The sequence below is a fragment of the Thunnus maccoyii genome, chromosome 12, assembly GCF_910596095.1.
Source record: "Thunnus maccoyii chromosome 12, fThuMac1.1, whole genome shotgun sequence".
In the NCBI taxonomy this organism is placed as follows: domain Eukaryota; kingdom Metazoa; phylum Chordata; class Actinopteri; order Scombriformes; family Scombridae; genus Thunnus; species Thunnus maccoyii.
The window spans coordinates 30,314,301-30,329,744 of NC_056544.1; the positions used below are offsets into that span (position 1 = coordinate 30,314,301).

The window sequence follows — 15,444 nt, forward strand, 5'->3', positions numbered from 1 at the left end:
TAAACCAAATAAAGATTCAAATTTCATCTTTTTACAAAGGAGTTATGGGTATTTATGAATAGTTGTTGTATAGCTCTTGTATGGTATAGAGCAAGAACATGTACTTTCTACATATACATATAATTATATATGTACATAAAATATAATAATATAAAATCTGTAGTATCGTTCAACCAGTGTATTCTCTTGTATCCTCTATGAGGAGCTGTGCCACCTTCAGCCAGAGGCTCACACTCCCCCCAGGTACAAAAGGGAACGGTTCACTTTGTGCCAACATCCATCAGACAGCTCTGACTGTGTTGCACAGTTTTTATTACTTTTATTACTATATTTATTATTTAATGAACTTTATCTTGTTGTTGTTGATGGTTACTTTTATATGCTGTATATCTTTGCTGTTGTGACACCATGAATCAAGTGTTATCTTATCTTACTTCATCTTATCTTATGGGAGAGTGTGGTTAAAACAGCACTGTGTGATTTCTACATGAATTTGTTTTGTTTCCGGTCATTGGAAACCCCGACATAACATAGCATAGTGGCAGTTTTTTTTTTTTAAGTTTCAGAGATGAGCAATGCCCAAAACAACAAACAAAAGTTTACTCAGTCAAAACAGTAAAAACAGTAAACTTCCCTCACAAAAAACCCCACAAAATAAAATGACAAAGCTCTAACATCTCCTAACTGAAAACATGAGAGAAATGATTGCAAAAGAAAAGGGCAACTGCTACTGCTAGTATTAAATACTTACATTTTACAATGAATTAGTCCATGAAATTTATTTTAAAAAATTAGACCAAAAAAAGACTTAACATAAGTCTACAAGAAGCTCTTAGTCCGAACACATGTTGCTTCTACTTACAATCACTCACAATAAACACAAATCCAAACTGCTGAGGAACAGCCTCCATTGTTGAAGTGGAAGAGGGGAAGGGGAGGTTGTTGTCAGCTGTCCCTCAGCAGCAATCCCTTCAAATGATCCAGTCATAGGACACCACCTGCAGCTCATCACACATAAACACTGAATATACAAGCTGAGCAAGAGAGAGAAATAAAATACCACAACAAATGACTATGGGTCATAACACATGGTTGCTTTCAGATTCTTTAAGAGCTCTGTGCCTCCCTAACTGTATTAACCATCGGCAAGAAATGGACAGTTTCTTGATGCAAGTGGTTGGAGATGCTTCCCATACTCTACTGAGAAATGCTGATAATTATTGGAGCTCATTTGTCCTGATTATTATTATGGTTAATATTATAACACAGCAATGAAACTTCATAAAGTGCAAACATGAAGCTCTGCCATCTGTGCTGCAGTTTGATCTGATTGCAGCTTTAATGTGTAAAAGTTACACCAAATCAAGAATTTATTCATGTAAAATAAACAGCAATTGTATAACTGTATTTATCTACACCAACATCTTAAATACAAAAAAGTTACAGTGACTGCAAAATGTCTTTAATCATAACCTTTTAGCATATAATTACAATTATTCTAATTATTATAAGTATATTCTAAATAGTTTCACTATTACCAACAAACATCCGTTTGCCAACATCTAATGGCACCAATGCTCCTGCTGATGGAGGTCATTAAATGATATAAAACATAGATAAGAAGCAATTTATCATATCTAACAAAATATTCAGGTCCTGCAAACATATAATGCAGGTCAGTGTGATTCTTGTCCAATTACAAAACTGTTGGATGGATTGACATGTGTATTTCAGAATTGATTTTACAATTTCCAAACACAGTGAATTTTGTTTCACTTAAATTTAATGACAAATTATTATTATTATTATAATTATTATTATTATTAGTAGTAGTAGTAGTAGTATGATTATGATTGTGATCATTATGATCATTGTTATTATTATTATTATTAATAATAATAATAATAATAATAATAATAATAATAATTATGCATAAAGTGCTTCACATCAAGAAAGACATAAAATGAACATTAAAACATTTAAATATATGTAAGAGGGAAAATAAAACATTTTGATATGAGATAAAATAAAGTGAAAATAGAATACATAATAAAATAAGATTACAAAATAAATAAAAGTAAAATAAAATTAATAAAATAAAAACAAAGTTAAAACATAGAATACATAGAATGTATAAAATCAAGTAAAATTCAGCATTTTAAAAGAAGTGCAGCAGAGCATAAGTGCAAAGCTGAGACAAAAGCTACACTGTAAAAAAAGTTATTTCACAGAAATTTACTGTATTATTTTACAGTTTTTTTTTTTGTTTTTTCTACATTAAGTGTAAATGCCATAAAAACACAGTAAATTATTTTTATTAAAAATATTCACCATAAAATAAAGGCTGTAATCTGTAAATTAATATAATGCAATATTATAGTTTTTTTAACATGATTTTTCAGTTACTTAATGGTCTTGAATGTTACGTTACATTGAATTCTATGTAAAAATACAAATAATACACATCCTATTACTGAATGTAAAATTAAGGCAACTTTCTGTTTTTTTACTTTAAATTTAATGTAAAAAAAAAAAAAAAGTTAAAAAAAAGTTAAACAAGTAAAAAAAAACACTTACCGTCAAATAATGTTAAGAAAAAACCTTTAGTTATTCTACAAAGATTTTTTTTTAAAAATACAGATATTTACTGTAGACATTATCTGCATTTTTAAAGTCCAACTGTTATAAAATAAAAACAAAAAAATATAAAATATTGCTGGAATGGTAAATAAATGTATAAATGTGCACAAAAAAATGAAAAACATTGCAGAAATACTTTAAAATTACCTAATTTAAATAATGTCTTGTTTTATACAGTATTCTTTTGTAAATTCATAGAATTATCCAATTTATCCTCAAGACTGCCCCATCAAAGCACAAATTTCTGGATGTAAAACACAAAACAATTATGTAAAATTATATTCAATAATAATTAATTAAATAATTATCCTCCTTTAACAATAAGGAGTATCTTGAGAGCTTTAGGCTTTAATTGTATGTGATTATCTCATCTATTTACAGTAAATTCATGGTAAAAATATTGGTTTGATACTGTACAAAAAAATAGGATCATGCGAAAATGGCTTACAAAAACATAATTTTAATAATCATTACCTTATATAAACATTATCTGAAAGTAATTACAAGCAACTGTCCAATAGATCTACAGACTTTTCCAATTAATGTATGAGATATACTGTATATAAATAGTATTTGACAGTAATTACAAGCAACTAACCAATATATCAATCTGACACTCTCCTTCAGAGGGATATTTTTTGTAGCTCCCTCAATTTGTTTTGAGCATTGCATTGTGGGAGAATATTATCCATCAATAGCACACACAAAAATAAATCAAAAGTCAATTTTGTCACTTTTCCATTATGAACACACTAAACATTTAAAACTGCTGTATACTGAATGAGTGATCCAACTGTGGTGAATGATGAATGAGCAGAATACACTGAATGAAACTTAATGACTCTTTTGTCCACTCTACTGCTGTGTTTTTTAGATATATATTGTATAGTCTGAATATACGTTCATATTTCTATCTCCAGTGGATTGGAAAGGCGAGATGTCAATCAAAGACAGTCTATACAGGCCCACACACTGCTAAGTAGAGGTCTAATCAAGCAAAATAGGCAAAAACATCTATGTGGGTCTATCATTAGGGGCCTTTAAACTGGGAGAAGCAAAAGAATAAGATGAAATGAAACCCTGGCGCAACATGAAAATGACACTCCCTCTCCCCAGCTGCCAAAAAAAAAAAAAAAAACAGCAGCAACAAGGGATTTTGCAGCCTTTACATGTTTATTTCATAGTTGTGGTTTCAGGGTGAGTTAACAGCAAAAAAACAAAAGGAAACTAAAGCTAATCAAAATAAAATGACCTATTTAAACATAAAGAAACAAAAATACAAATCACTGACATAACTCCTAACTTAAAAGAAAGAGGAGGAAAGATATTTAAAAAAAATGCCATCCACCCCTACAGAAACTGGGCTATTAAATATATTTACAATACTGTACACAGTGGGTCAGAGAAGCAGAACAACAACAGCAACAACAATAACAATAGATAGATGACTAGCAACAGCAGGAACAGCAGGAGAAGGACATCCCCACGTCAGTGCGGTCCATGGGGTTTCCTGAGATGAGAAAGCACAAAGAACTCCGGGAAAGAAGTCAAGTTAGTAACATGCATTAATGGTAAATGAATACAAACAGATGGAGAGGAGGAGGAGGAGGAGAGAGGAGCTCAGTGCATCAATGGAAGTCCCCGGCAGTCTAGGCCTACAGCAGCATTACTAAGGGCTGGTCCAAGGTGAGCTTGGTCGGCCCTAACTATAAGCTTTATCAAAAAGGAAAGTTTTCAGGGTGTCTGCCCCCCCGGACCGAATCTGGAAGATGGCTCCACAAGAGAGGAGCCTGATAGTTGAAGGCTCTGCCTCCCATTCTACTTTTGGAGACTGTAGGAACCACCAGTAAGCTGCATTCTGGGAGTGCAGTTTTCTAGTGGGGTATTAGGGTACTATGAGCTCTCAATAATTACAGAGATCAATGGCATAGAACCAACAGCAAGCATGCCAAAAGTAGTTACAAAAAATGACCAGCAGGTGTCACACTGAGTGAACCTCCTCATCAACAGGTTTGTACACTCAATGTCTCAAAAAATAAATAGAAATGTGGATATGTTGACAGCTAGACAAAAAACAGGCATCTATCGATAGGCATTTATGCAGTGACTAATCTACACAGACAGTGAACATCATATGAAGCATCAACTATTGTGCAGTAAATCAGTTTGGGACATCTCATCCAGGTAGCATCAGTTAGAATCAAGCTCTCACTGGACAGTGGTCTCCATCAGCTGTGATCATGTGGAGCCACTTGATAACTGGCAAAACACACTCAATGTAATTCTGCAGACCGTTTAGAGACTCATCCTACCTGATAGGAAGGGACTGCTTTGCGGCTATTATGGAGATAGGACGAATAATTTCCGCCCACTAATAACTTTGTCGATTTACATTTGACATTTGAATATTGTATTGAGATAGACTTGAAAAAGTCCAAACCTATCCTTGAGTCTACTTAAATTTTGAGAATGCTACAGGAGGAGTTCAAGTTCGTTTCCCATACAATATGTTATGTCAACACTGTACTGATAGATATTGACATTTCTGTGAGTGTACTGAGAAGTTACACTGCTGGTCTTGAAGAACTCAGAGACCCCTCGCGCTCACGCAGAGTGCATCTCATTTTCATGAACATTTTGTTCTAGACTGAAAATGAAAAAGTAATAATTATTACACAAATAATTATACATCACACAAACATCAAGCACAAAACAGTGTAACAGTTCGACTAATGTAATTTCCAAAAAAATAATATTATGATGGTTCTATTTTTTTTTTAAAACATTTTTTTTTTTCAAACAACCATTGTTGCCCAAGCTAGTGTTTGAGAATTATATATATGTATAAAAATGTTTGCGGCAATGTTTCCAGACTTTACAAACTTGCCAGGGTTGTAAAATACTGACTTGCAGTATTATAAAGTGCTATGCAGTGTTTTGGCATCTGAATAGTCTCAAAACGCATGGATCTATCCCTCAAACTGGACTTCTTGTATCATATTTCATCATCTCACTGCTACCTGAAGCATCATGCCAACACTGATACAGACCATTTTTGGTCTGAACAGGGTTCAGACAGATATTCAGTCTGGTAATAGCTCAGTACATAAAAAGCACTGAGTCTACATATTCTTGAATAATTCAATACGTATATACAAATATACTGCTCCTGATGCAGAGAAAATCAAATTTAAAACATACCTCTGATTGCTGTACAAGGGGCAATGTCACTCAGTCAATTAGATCCTGCGGGAACAGATTTATCAAAAAACATGAAATAATTTGTGTTACAGTCCTAATTGCTAATTATTCCAGTTAACAAGGACTTCACAATGAAATGCTTAAGTGACTTTTTAAAATGCAAAATATAAATATTTATCTGACTTACCAATACAATAGCACCTTTCTGGTGAGTGAGTGATTTAGTCCTAAATGTGTACAAAACACATGAATATGAACTTTTGATTAGTTTACAAAATAACAGTCAAGTAAAAACTTCAAATGTAATATGGGCAGGGTTTGAAGTGGAGCTACAATGTTAAATTGATAAAGTTGATCAATAGAAAATGAATCAGCAATAATATCTTAATTTTATATAATTGTTTCACAAGAAAAAATGCCAAAAATGTGTTTGTTCCTGCTTCTCAAATATGCGGATTTGCTGCTTTTCTTTATGTTACATCACTGTGAATTGAATATCTCGGGGTTTGGGACTGTTGGTCGGACGAAACAAGACATTTGAAGAAGTTCCCTTGGGCTTCTGCAAATGACACTAACATTGACAGTTTATAGACAACACAATTAATTGATGAGTCAAGAAATAATCGTTGGAATAATTCAAGCAATACCAACAGTATTTCAGCATACATCATACCGAGATTTCTTTGAAGCTCAAGGAACCTCAGCACGCATGTTTCACTTGAGTCTAAGAGAAAAGAGAAATGACAACGGATGTTAACTTAAAATACATGAAGGACTTAGCATACAAACATACAGTATGTTCAATAGTAACACAGTTCAGTATTCACAGGTTGAGTCAAGCTATTTATATCCAAAACCAAATTATTTAGCTTAATTTTCCTGGTTAAAAAAAAGAGTTTTGACTATGTCAGTATCAAATATATCAAATCTTAAGATCAGAGGAGGAAAGTAGTTCTAGGATTGTTTTGTCTGAATAGTTTTTAGAGGCTGTGAAAAAGTGGGTGAGACCTCCATTTTGTCTCCATTAAACATTGTATTTCCTGCCATACTTGTCATTTGTTTGTTTAGCCAGTCACATTGCTGTCATTTATGGTTCAATCAAGACAGAAAAGTATTGAAGATCATTATTTATTGTTTCTTGAGTTATAGATTAGCTTAGCTTCTAAGCCACCATACTCACCCACCATGCGGCCAGGAGACAAAATGAACCACTTCCTGGTTTTAAGATCTTGCTGACATCACCAGTGATGCATGGGTTAGACCAAGTGTGAGGGGAATTTATTTTATTTAGTTAAATGTTTGGTTTTGTATTTATGTTATTTGTACTTAATTTGGTTTACGATAAGGAACAATGCTGTTGTTGATGTTTGTGTAAACAATGTTAACTGATACAAGTGACATTGTCATTCACCAGTTGTTGGTCTAAGGGAAAGGACACCCCTGGTAGAAATATGGTTCTGCCTTGACAGATTTCAGGGCCTATTTAAAGGGAGAGATGTTAGTTTAGAAGAGAGCAGAAACCAAAGAGGATGTCAGTGTAGCTGTGTGAAGGTAAGTTTGATTTTGCTTGTTTTCATTTGGTAGCCTCTGAGTCTGTCACTTATCACCTTCCTTGACACTCTGGCAAAGCTTCCTCACAGGTAAAACTTTATTTCACAGTAAAACAGCAAATAATTGTACAAAGCCAGAAAGGGTTGCAGAAATGTTTCATTTTTCTTGTTTCCTATCTTGTCAATTGTCTTTTTGATCCAAAATCCTTTAGGATTTAATTTAACTTTTAAATTGTATTGCATGTAAATGAAGAGATTTGCTTTTTGCCCATTATCTATTCATGTAAGAAAATAAACAGAACACTAGTGGGTCAAAAAATGAGAAGGGGTGAGAGACAGACAGTGATCAGTAGATGCTGAGTAAAAGGGAACAGACAGCTTTACATTATGGTGTTGTAATATCTCTTAACTTCTGGGGTTGTACTAAACAGTCCCTTCATCCCCATGTCCAAACTATGTGAGTGTCAGCATGTGTGTATGTAATACTGTAGGTCAAGGCTGATAATTAGTGTGATTACTGCAAGCGATCACACTATTGTAGCAGCAGCCGGCAGCAGCTCTCAGTAGAGTTGGCACATGTGCACCTGGACAGCGGCGAATGACTTTTATTTATTTTTTTTCTCACCCATCTTCATCCAGCAAATCACCAGGTGAGTTCCTTTTTGCTTTGCTTGGCAGCATTGTCAAAATACATTACATTTCCAATCAGTTTGAATTGTGCTATATGCCCTTGCTTTTGTCATGATAACGATTTGGTACCGTGTCATCCGATCACAACATCAAACAAAAAGCTATTTTACTGGTATATTTTTTTTTTCCTTAAGCCTGTGATCTATTCTTTGAGATTCTTTCCTACTTACTGACAAATCTTGACGATTTGGAGTTTTTGCTTAAATAGTTTTCCTGAAGTGAATTTAATTCCGTTGAAATGTAAAAGGCATAGGACTGAAGATGCAGGAGTTAAGTTTTGAAATCAGTCTTGCTAACTACCACATCTGTACTGTTGCTAAAATGTCTTGTTTCAGCAGCAAGTCAACATTTCTGAGAGCGGAGCTGGACTTGTGATTCTGATGCTCTAAATTACACAGTGAGTTTCATTTTACTTTGTGTTATATGACAACATGCCCAAATAACTTAATTTTATGTCGATAATATCCCATCGCTGTCTGTGTAGTGTTGTGTACTTGTAGATTTATTACTCTAGTGGCCTATATGAAACACATCAGCAATATCCCAGTCCTTCAGTGTTGCATCCATCTGGGAATGCAACACTGAAGTGTGCTATTTATACTACTACTACAGTTTATGATACACACTGTTTTTGTTTTTCAGGTGGTTCACGGGGATAAACACTGAGAGGCACCCTGTCCTTTCACTGGAGATGGAGAAAGATGACATCAGTCAACCCTTGTGTGTTCAGTCTCCTAAAGAAACTAACGGACTCTTGAATGGGACAGCGAACCCTCTCACCCACCCACACAATCAGTCTCTTAGCCACACTTTTCAGATACTCACTGAATTAGTCTTGGTTACTCATAGTGACTCAGTCACTTTCTCAGTCAGTCATTCGCTCATTACAAACTTTTATATAAACACACACTTGGACAGTCTGGTTACAACTTGCATTAGAGGGACATTAATTAGGGTTTTTTAATGGAAAATACCAATTTAAAAAAAAACAAACAGGCACTGATATTAGATGCAGTTATTTGGTTACAATAATGTGGTGAGCATTAGTACATGGCAACGATTACAGATGTACTGTACCAAACCAGCAGATTCTTAGGCTACAGACATACACCCACTAAAGCTGTCCCATTGATCTTTAGCCATATCATTTTTCCAGTTCAGTCTTCCCAGCATTTTTTGACATGCGACAGTTAGAGGAGCATGTTGATATATTTTGTCACTTTAAATGACTTTTGAATGTTTAGCTAGCTGAATAAACTCCATGCTTTGTTCTATTACTCTCTAATTGTGTACAAATGTTTAGCATCATTCATTTATAATGTTAATAAAGTGAGACACGGTTTGAAAGAAACACTTTGAAGTTGTATAATTTGTCTTAACATTTGAAGTCACAATTCAAACGGCTGTTTATTCACTGTTGCTGTCTGAGTAATTATGTACAGTAACAAGGTTTGTGGAAAAAAAAATGTAATTTAAACTCACCGTAGTCCTCACTGTTAGCAGTCAGTTAGTTAAACACAGTGGTCCGAGCTGACGTTTCTGCCGCGCTTATTTTATTGCTCTCCTAGTGGCTTTGACAAAGCAAATCTACTCAACAGTGACATGTTCCGTCTTTGGTTAAAGCATGTCTCAGGTTAAAAAAATGAATATATTCCCGCACTACCTTCTGACCTTTGTATCTAGGCAGGCACGTGGCATGTTTGCAACAAGGTGGTTGACTAAAAACATATGTACAACTAACTGCATCATTGTTTGATGTCCCAGAGAACCACTTGCTAGAGGATGTGTCAGAAGTGTCATCGCTCTGCAGGAGAAAGATGTTGACAGTTTGGATCGCACCGCTCGGGCTATCCGAGGCCATGCTGCCAGAGTTTTCCACCTGGTCACTTCTGAAATGGATAATTATGAACTCAGAGTCTACACAGAGAAGCTACCGGAGGCCACCAAGCTCCTCACTACGACAGGTACCACACAAACATCATGTAATGAAACCAAAAACAGTAATGTGTTTGTTTCTGCCAATAGACTGTGCACTCACATACGAGTGATTATTCAGTTGTTGTTGTTAATTGAAAGTCACTGTAGTCCTCACTGTTAGTAGTCAGTGACACATTAGTGTGTCGAGTAGTATGTCGTAGATTTTGCTGTTTACGGTAAAAATCTGTAAGTATGCCGCTTGTGAAAAGTTCAAATTAACAGTAATACACAAGTTACTGTTAATTTACACTGCTTGTAACAGTGTTTTGCTGTAAAAGAAGAAAATAACAGTTGTATGCTCTATTTATAAAGGCACCTACAAACAGAATTTCAGCATGACACTGGTTTCCGTTCCTGCAGTATAATGGCACGTCCTGGGGTCGTGCGGTGTACGGGGCACAGGAAATTGCCTTAAAAACCACTACTTTGGCTTATTTTCTAGCTTAAAACCAGCAATTCCCGGGGTCGTGCAGTGTACGGAACACAAACGACATAGGCTCCACAACCTGGTTTTAAAAGTCACGAGACCTAGGATCTTCAGACCTGACTGGCCAGGCTAGGGCAACCTAGCGGTGTTAACAAATAGCCTGCGGCGGTCAGGTGGTAAGTATGCGCCCCCCCTGTGTCCCGACTATAGGGCAGCACACAGGGTGTGGTGGTCCAGGGCGGCAGGACCTTGAACGTGGCCCAGTCTTCTCACTCATGCAACAGCCCACAATGCACCACACACGAGGAATCTGACCTTGGCCCCCAAACAATCAAGACTGTAGACTTACATGCAAGTGATTTGACTTTAGAGAGTATTTGGTAGTAACTCACTGTAGTCCTCACGGTTAGTAGTCAGTTACACAATTGTGTGTCGAGTTGTACATTTTGCTCTTTATGGTACAAATCTGTAAGTATGCCAAACTTCTCTATCATCTAAACAGTTCCCATATTTACTCTGAACTGACTCTAACTTTAACTAACTCTGAACAGTTTGATCTTTCCCAATGAAAGGCCCTTAAAGTCCTGATAATATCTTAATATCTTGTCATAGAAGAGTGACAAGAAGTTGCAAACTTATCACCAAACAACGTCTATTTACAGTCTTAAATAGGCATAACAACAATAAATGAAGTGCACATTGTGGCTGTGTGATGGATTTAACTGAGACAGGAACTGAACTGTGTTGTGGCCAAGTAGTTACTGTACCTCATGGTGACTTCTGAAATTAAAAATCAAAGAGAAAGACCGCCACCCTGTGGTCATTCAGAGGAAACACAAAGGGATCCAGACAATGCCATCTATGGTCACCATGGCAACATGATGCTTTTCCTCTAATTCTGCTGTCAAAACAGCAGTGACATCTAGTGGATAAAACAACATAATACTGATCTAGAAAGAAAGAATGAAGCACTGTAAAAGCCCTTTGAAATGACTTAAGACACTTTATTTTTAAATACATTGGTGGTAGCTCAGTTTTCTTCTCTGATATTATATACTACTATAAAAATTCTAAAACAATCAGTAAGAATGCAAAGTTCTTGTAAAGTTATGCATTGTATAGCCTATTTTTTTTCTTTTAAATATGACATAATTATTTATTTTTGCATATCTGTCTTAAAGAACAGCTTCATAATTTTTTAATTGTGTCTTAAAACATCAGTCAGGTGTCCATATGAACAGTGAAAGAGGTTTTCCTCGCTGTAATTATTCCACCTGTTCATACTGGATATTAAAAGATCCTTCAAATGTGCTTTCAATGTAAGTGATGGAGGTCAAAATCCACAGTGTGTCCACACAGTCATTTAAAAGTTGATGTGAAGCTTATATGAGGCTTCAGCAGTCTGAGTTAGTCATATCAAGTGGATATCTGACACATTTACAGTCTTCAAATTTTTGTTTCCTTGGACAGTGTTTCCCTGTTGAGCTGCAGTGGAAATATAGTGACAAAAAGAGGGACTTTGGCACTAAAAAGACTGTGTAACCAGGTGGTAAAATAATAATATTTATGGAAATAACATCCATGCTGAAGAACTTCTCCATTGTTGCTATCTAGCTGGGGATGCTTACGTTGGACAGCAGGGTGTGTGAGTTTATCGTTTAGTGCAGCGGTATGCCTGCTGAGTGGACAGGGAACGCTGGGAAAAATACAGGAAGTACAACATAACGCACTACTTTCTGCTGAGAATAGCCACTGGTTCCAACAGTGAGATTATTTCTCAAGTATCTTATCTTGTTTTGAGGTTGTTATGCATGATTCTGTAAAATAGTGATTTAATGATGTTGGATGCACTTATATAAAAGCCACATGTTGTGCGATTGTTTTGGTAGGATTGCAGATGTTGGTGGATTGAAAGCCACACGTGCGGAGCACAGCTTGCTATCCGTGAATTTGGTATGAAACAGTTTATTTCTGTTTTACTGTTTTGTATTTGTTCATTAAATGTATAAAGCACAATGAACGTTGAAGACTGCTAAATTTGATGCATTAGCGCTGATATGTTACATGGCAGTGCGGTGAATGTCTTTGTGCTCTTCTGTTTATAGAGGTGCTACTGGCGTATTTATGCTGTATTTGTGACGTATTTGAGCCACTTTTTTGTGCCACTTTTGTCACAATTTCAGTGATGTGTTTTCTGCACTGGAAAAAGTACTGAGTTTTGTTTTTGTTTATTTATTTATTTATTTTTGCTAAATGTTTCTTTTGTAAAATTTCACAACCTGGCCTTTGGTGGAAGCCAAGATTTTTCTATAAGTTGCTCTCCACAACTGGATAACAAAACAAGGAGAATAAAAACCTTCATATTAGCTTCAGATAAACTTATATATATTATAATTATTAATATTTTTGCACAGAAGGAAGTCTGTGGATTTTGTGGATTTTGTCCTCCATCACTCACACTGAAAGTGCATTATGAAAAGATCCTCTAATGGTCAGTATTAAAAGGAGGAATGATTACAGCAAAAAAAAACATATTTCACTGTTCAAAACATGGAGTCAAAGGGGATTTAATGTGACCTTTTGTACACTGAAAAGACCCTTATATGTCAAAGTGAAAATAGATCTCTACAAAGTGATCTAAATGTATTTCAAATATAAAATACATCATCAGCCTTACTAGTAAAATATAAATCTGAAAAGTAATTAGTACGTATAGCTGCGAAATAAACATAGTGGAGTAGAAAGTAAAATATCTCCCTCTGAAATGTAGTGGAGTGGATGTATAAAAAAGCATAAAATGGAAATACTCATGTAAAATACCTCACAATTGCACTTTATTACATTCCTCCCCAGCTGTAAAGTGCACCTTTGCTAAAAACTCTGGTTATTAGGACTCATATAAAACTGCTGACAGCGAATCAACACTTCCTTTCCTGCAGCAGACGGGCCGTGTGGGTTTCTGCTCAGCAGCCTCCAAACTGTTCGCTGTGGTTTTTCATTTTATTAACACAATGACGGTTACAACCATCGACTCTGGTTAAAGTATCGTTCCAGGAACTTCAGTATGAATTCAGCGCTCGCTGTCTCAATTTTAATCTGTGTTATTAATGTGTGAGAGAAGCAGCTGAAATCCTAAACTCAGAGCTGAGAAACTGACATCATTAAATAAAGGGAGACATTCAAACTCCTGCAGTCTGCTAAGGTCCCACAGTCTGTACTGAGTTCACAAATACATTACTCAATTAACTTTTAACAAATAGATGAAAATAAAATAGTTGAATAGTAATAGTCCTAATAGATAATACTAATAATACTTTTTGTAATAATTTTGATACTAAGAACCTAACTTAAATCATATTTTTTATATTTTTATTGAATACCAAACACAAACAAGCATATGTGATATGTATTTACAAAACAAAAAGAAACATCAGATGTATGTAAAAAAAAAAACCTCTCCTGTTCATTTTTAATGAAGAGAGCAAAGAAATGTTTCTCATTTGGCAAAAATACAAGTGCACATATACACATATACATATGTTGGTGTGAACAAAGTTCATTTTCTCACATATTCCACCTTAATTACAATAAATGACTCATTAAATAACAAAACCCAAATTAATAATACTATTAATGTTGTACGTAATTACTTGTGCTAATTTAATAATTAATATATATTATTTAATAATATAGATTTTATAATTAATATTTGTTTTACTTTCTTGTTGCTGTTTGTTTGATTATCAGTTTCTCTTATGAAGTTGTTTTTGTTCATAAAACAAACACATGTTTAAATTGTGGTGTTTCTAAAATCTTTCATCTTCTTCTAAATTGAGGTTTTTGCCTGCAGAGTGTTTAAATTCACACTGTAAGAACATTTTTAACATTCACTTCCTCTCTGCAACGTTTAAAAAAATACATCCTACATTTGTTATCATCAATCAGAGCAGCAGAACACAAACCACACTGAGACAAACAAGTCATCTTTTCTACACTGAATCACTTTTCTATTTATTTCTGTTGTATAAATCTAAATGAACTTAGTTTTCTTATAATCATATTATATGGAAATGTACCAATCAATTTTGTCTTGATAAAACTGCAAGAGCTAATCAGTATTTTGGTGATTTAGAAAGAAATCAAAAAACACACCCATCATTTTGACATCAGTCAGACTTCAGTGCAGACTAATGAAGCCGCTGTGTGATCGTTTTTATAGCAGCTCTTCAAAGCAGCTCTCTGCTGTTTCTTCATGTGTGTAAACAACAGTTTCATCAGCGTAGAGTCGTACATCCACACTGAAACTATATTACAAGATGATACTGAACCTGTTGGCACACCACACCTACTTGCTTGTATTTAATAACTTTATGTTTATGTTTGCTTCTCTTTACTTTGTTGTTTCTGTTTAGCTGTAAGCTTTTCTTTGTATCTTCCTGTATATTTGTTTTTAGCACTATGTGAAAGTTTACTGAGATCTACTCACAACAAGAGTCAAATTACTTGTAGGTATCAACAAACTTGGCCAATATAGTGGATTCTGTGTCTGATGATTTACATTATTTGAAGCCAAACTGAGATCAATGAAAACATGGACGATTATAAAAGACAGAAACTGTGATGTTTCAGTTTATTGAGAATGTTACTCTGAATGACTTTGACAAACCTGCCACCCTCTGTATAATGTATTAAAAAGAAAATACACAAGAAAGAAAAAATACTGTAAGCACTTAAATATCTACCAGGTAGCTAATGATTCAACTTCATTTTACACTATTATACAAGTCACGATTAAAAGTGGAATTATACTAGAGCATCAAGATATTAATATTCTACAGAATGTATACTTAGTAACTGCAAAGATACTGTATATGTTTATATATGTATTTATGTTTTTAGGACAACTGTGTCTTAACTGTTTTCAATGAGAAAATGTAAAACCAAGCACAACACATCATT

General features: G+C 34.7%; 1 long non-coding RNA gene across 1 annotated transcript; it reads right to left on the reverse strand.

Moving 5' to 3' along the window:
• Positions 1-4,475: 4,475 nt before the first annotated feature.
• On the reverse strand, positions 4,476-6,273 carry LOC121908087. The gene is made up of 3 exons (XR_006099169.1): positions 6,029-6,273; positions 5,842-5,886; positions 4,476-5,287 (listed from the first exon to the last, which is right to left on the reverse strand). It is a non-coding gene; the product is annotated as an uncharacterized LOC121908087 (long non-coding RNA).
• Positions 6,274-15,444: the final 9,171 nt, after the last annotated feature.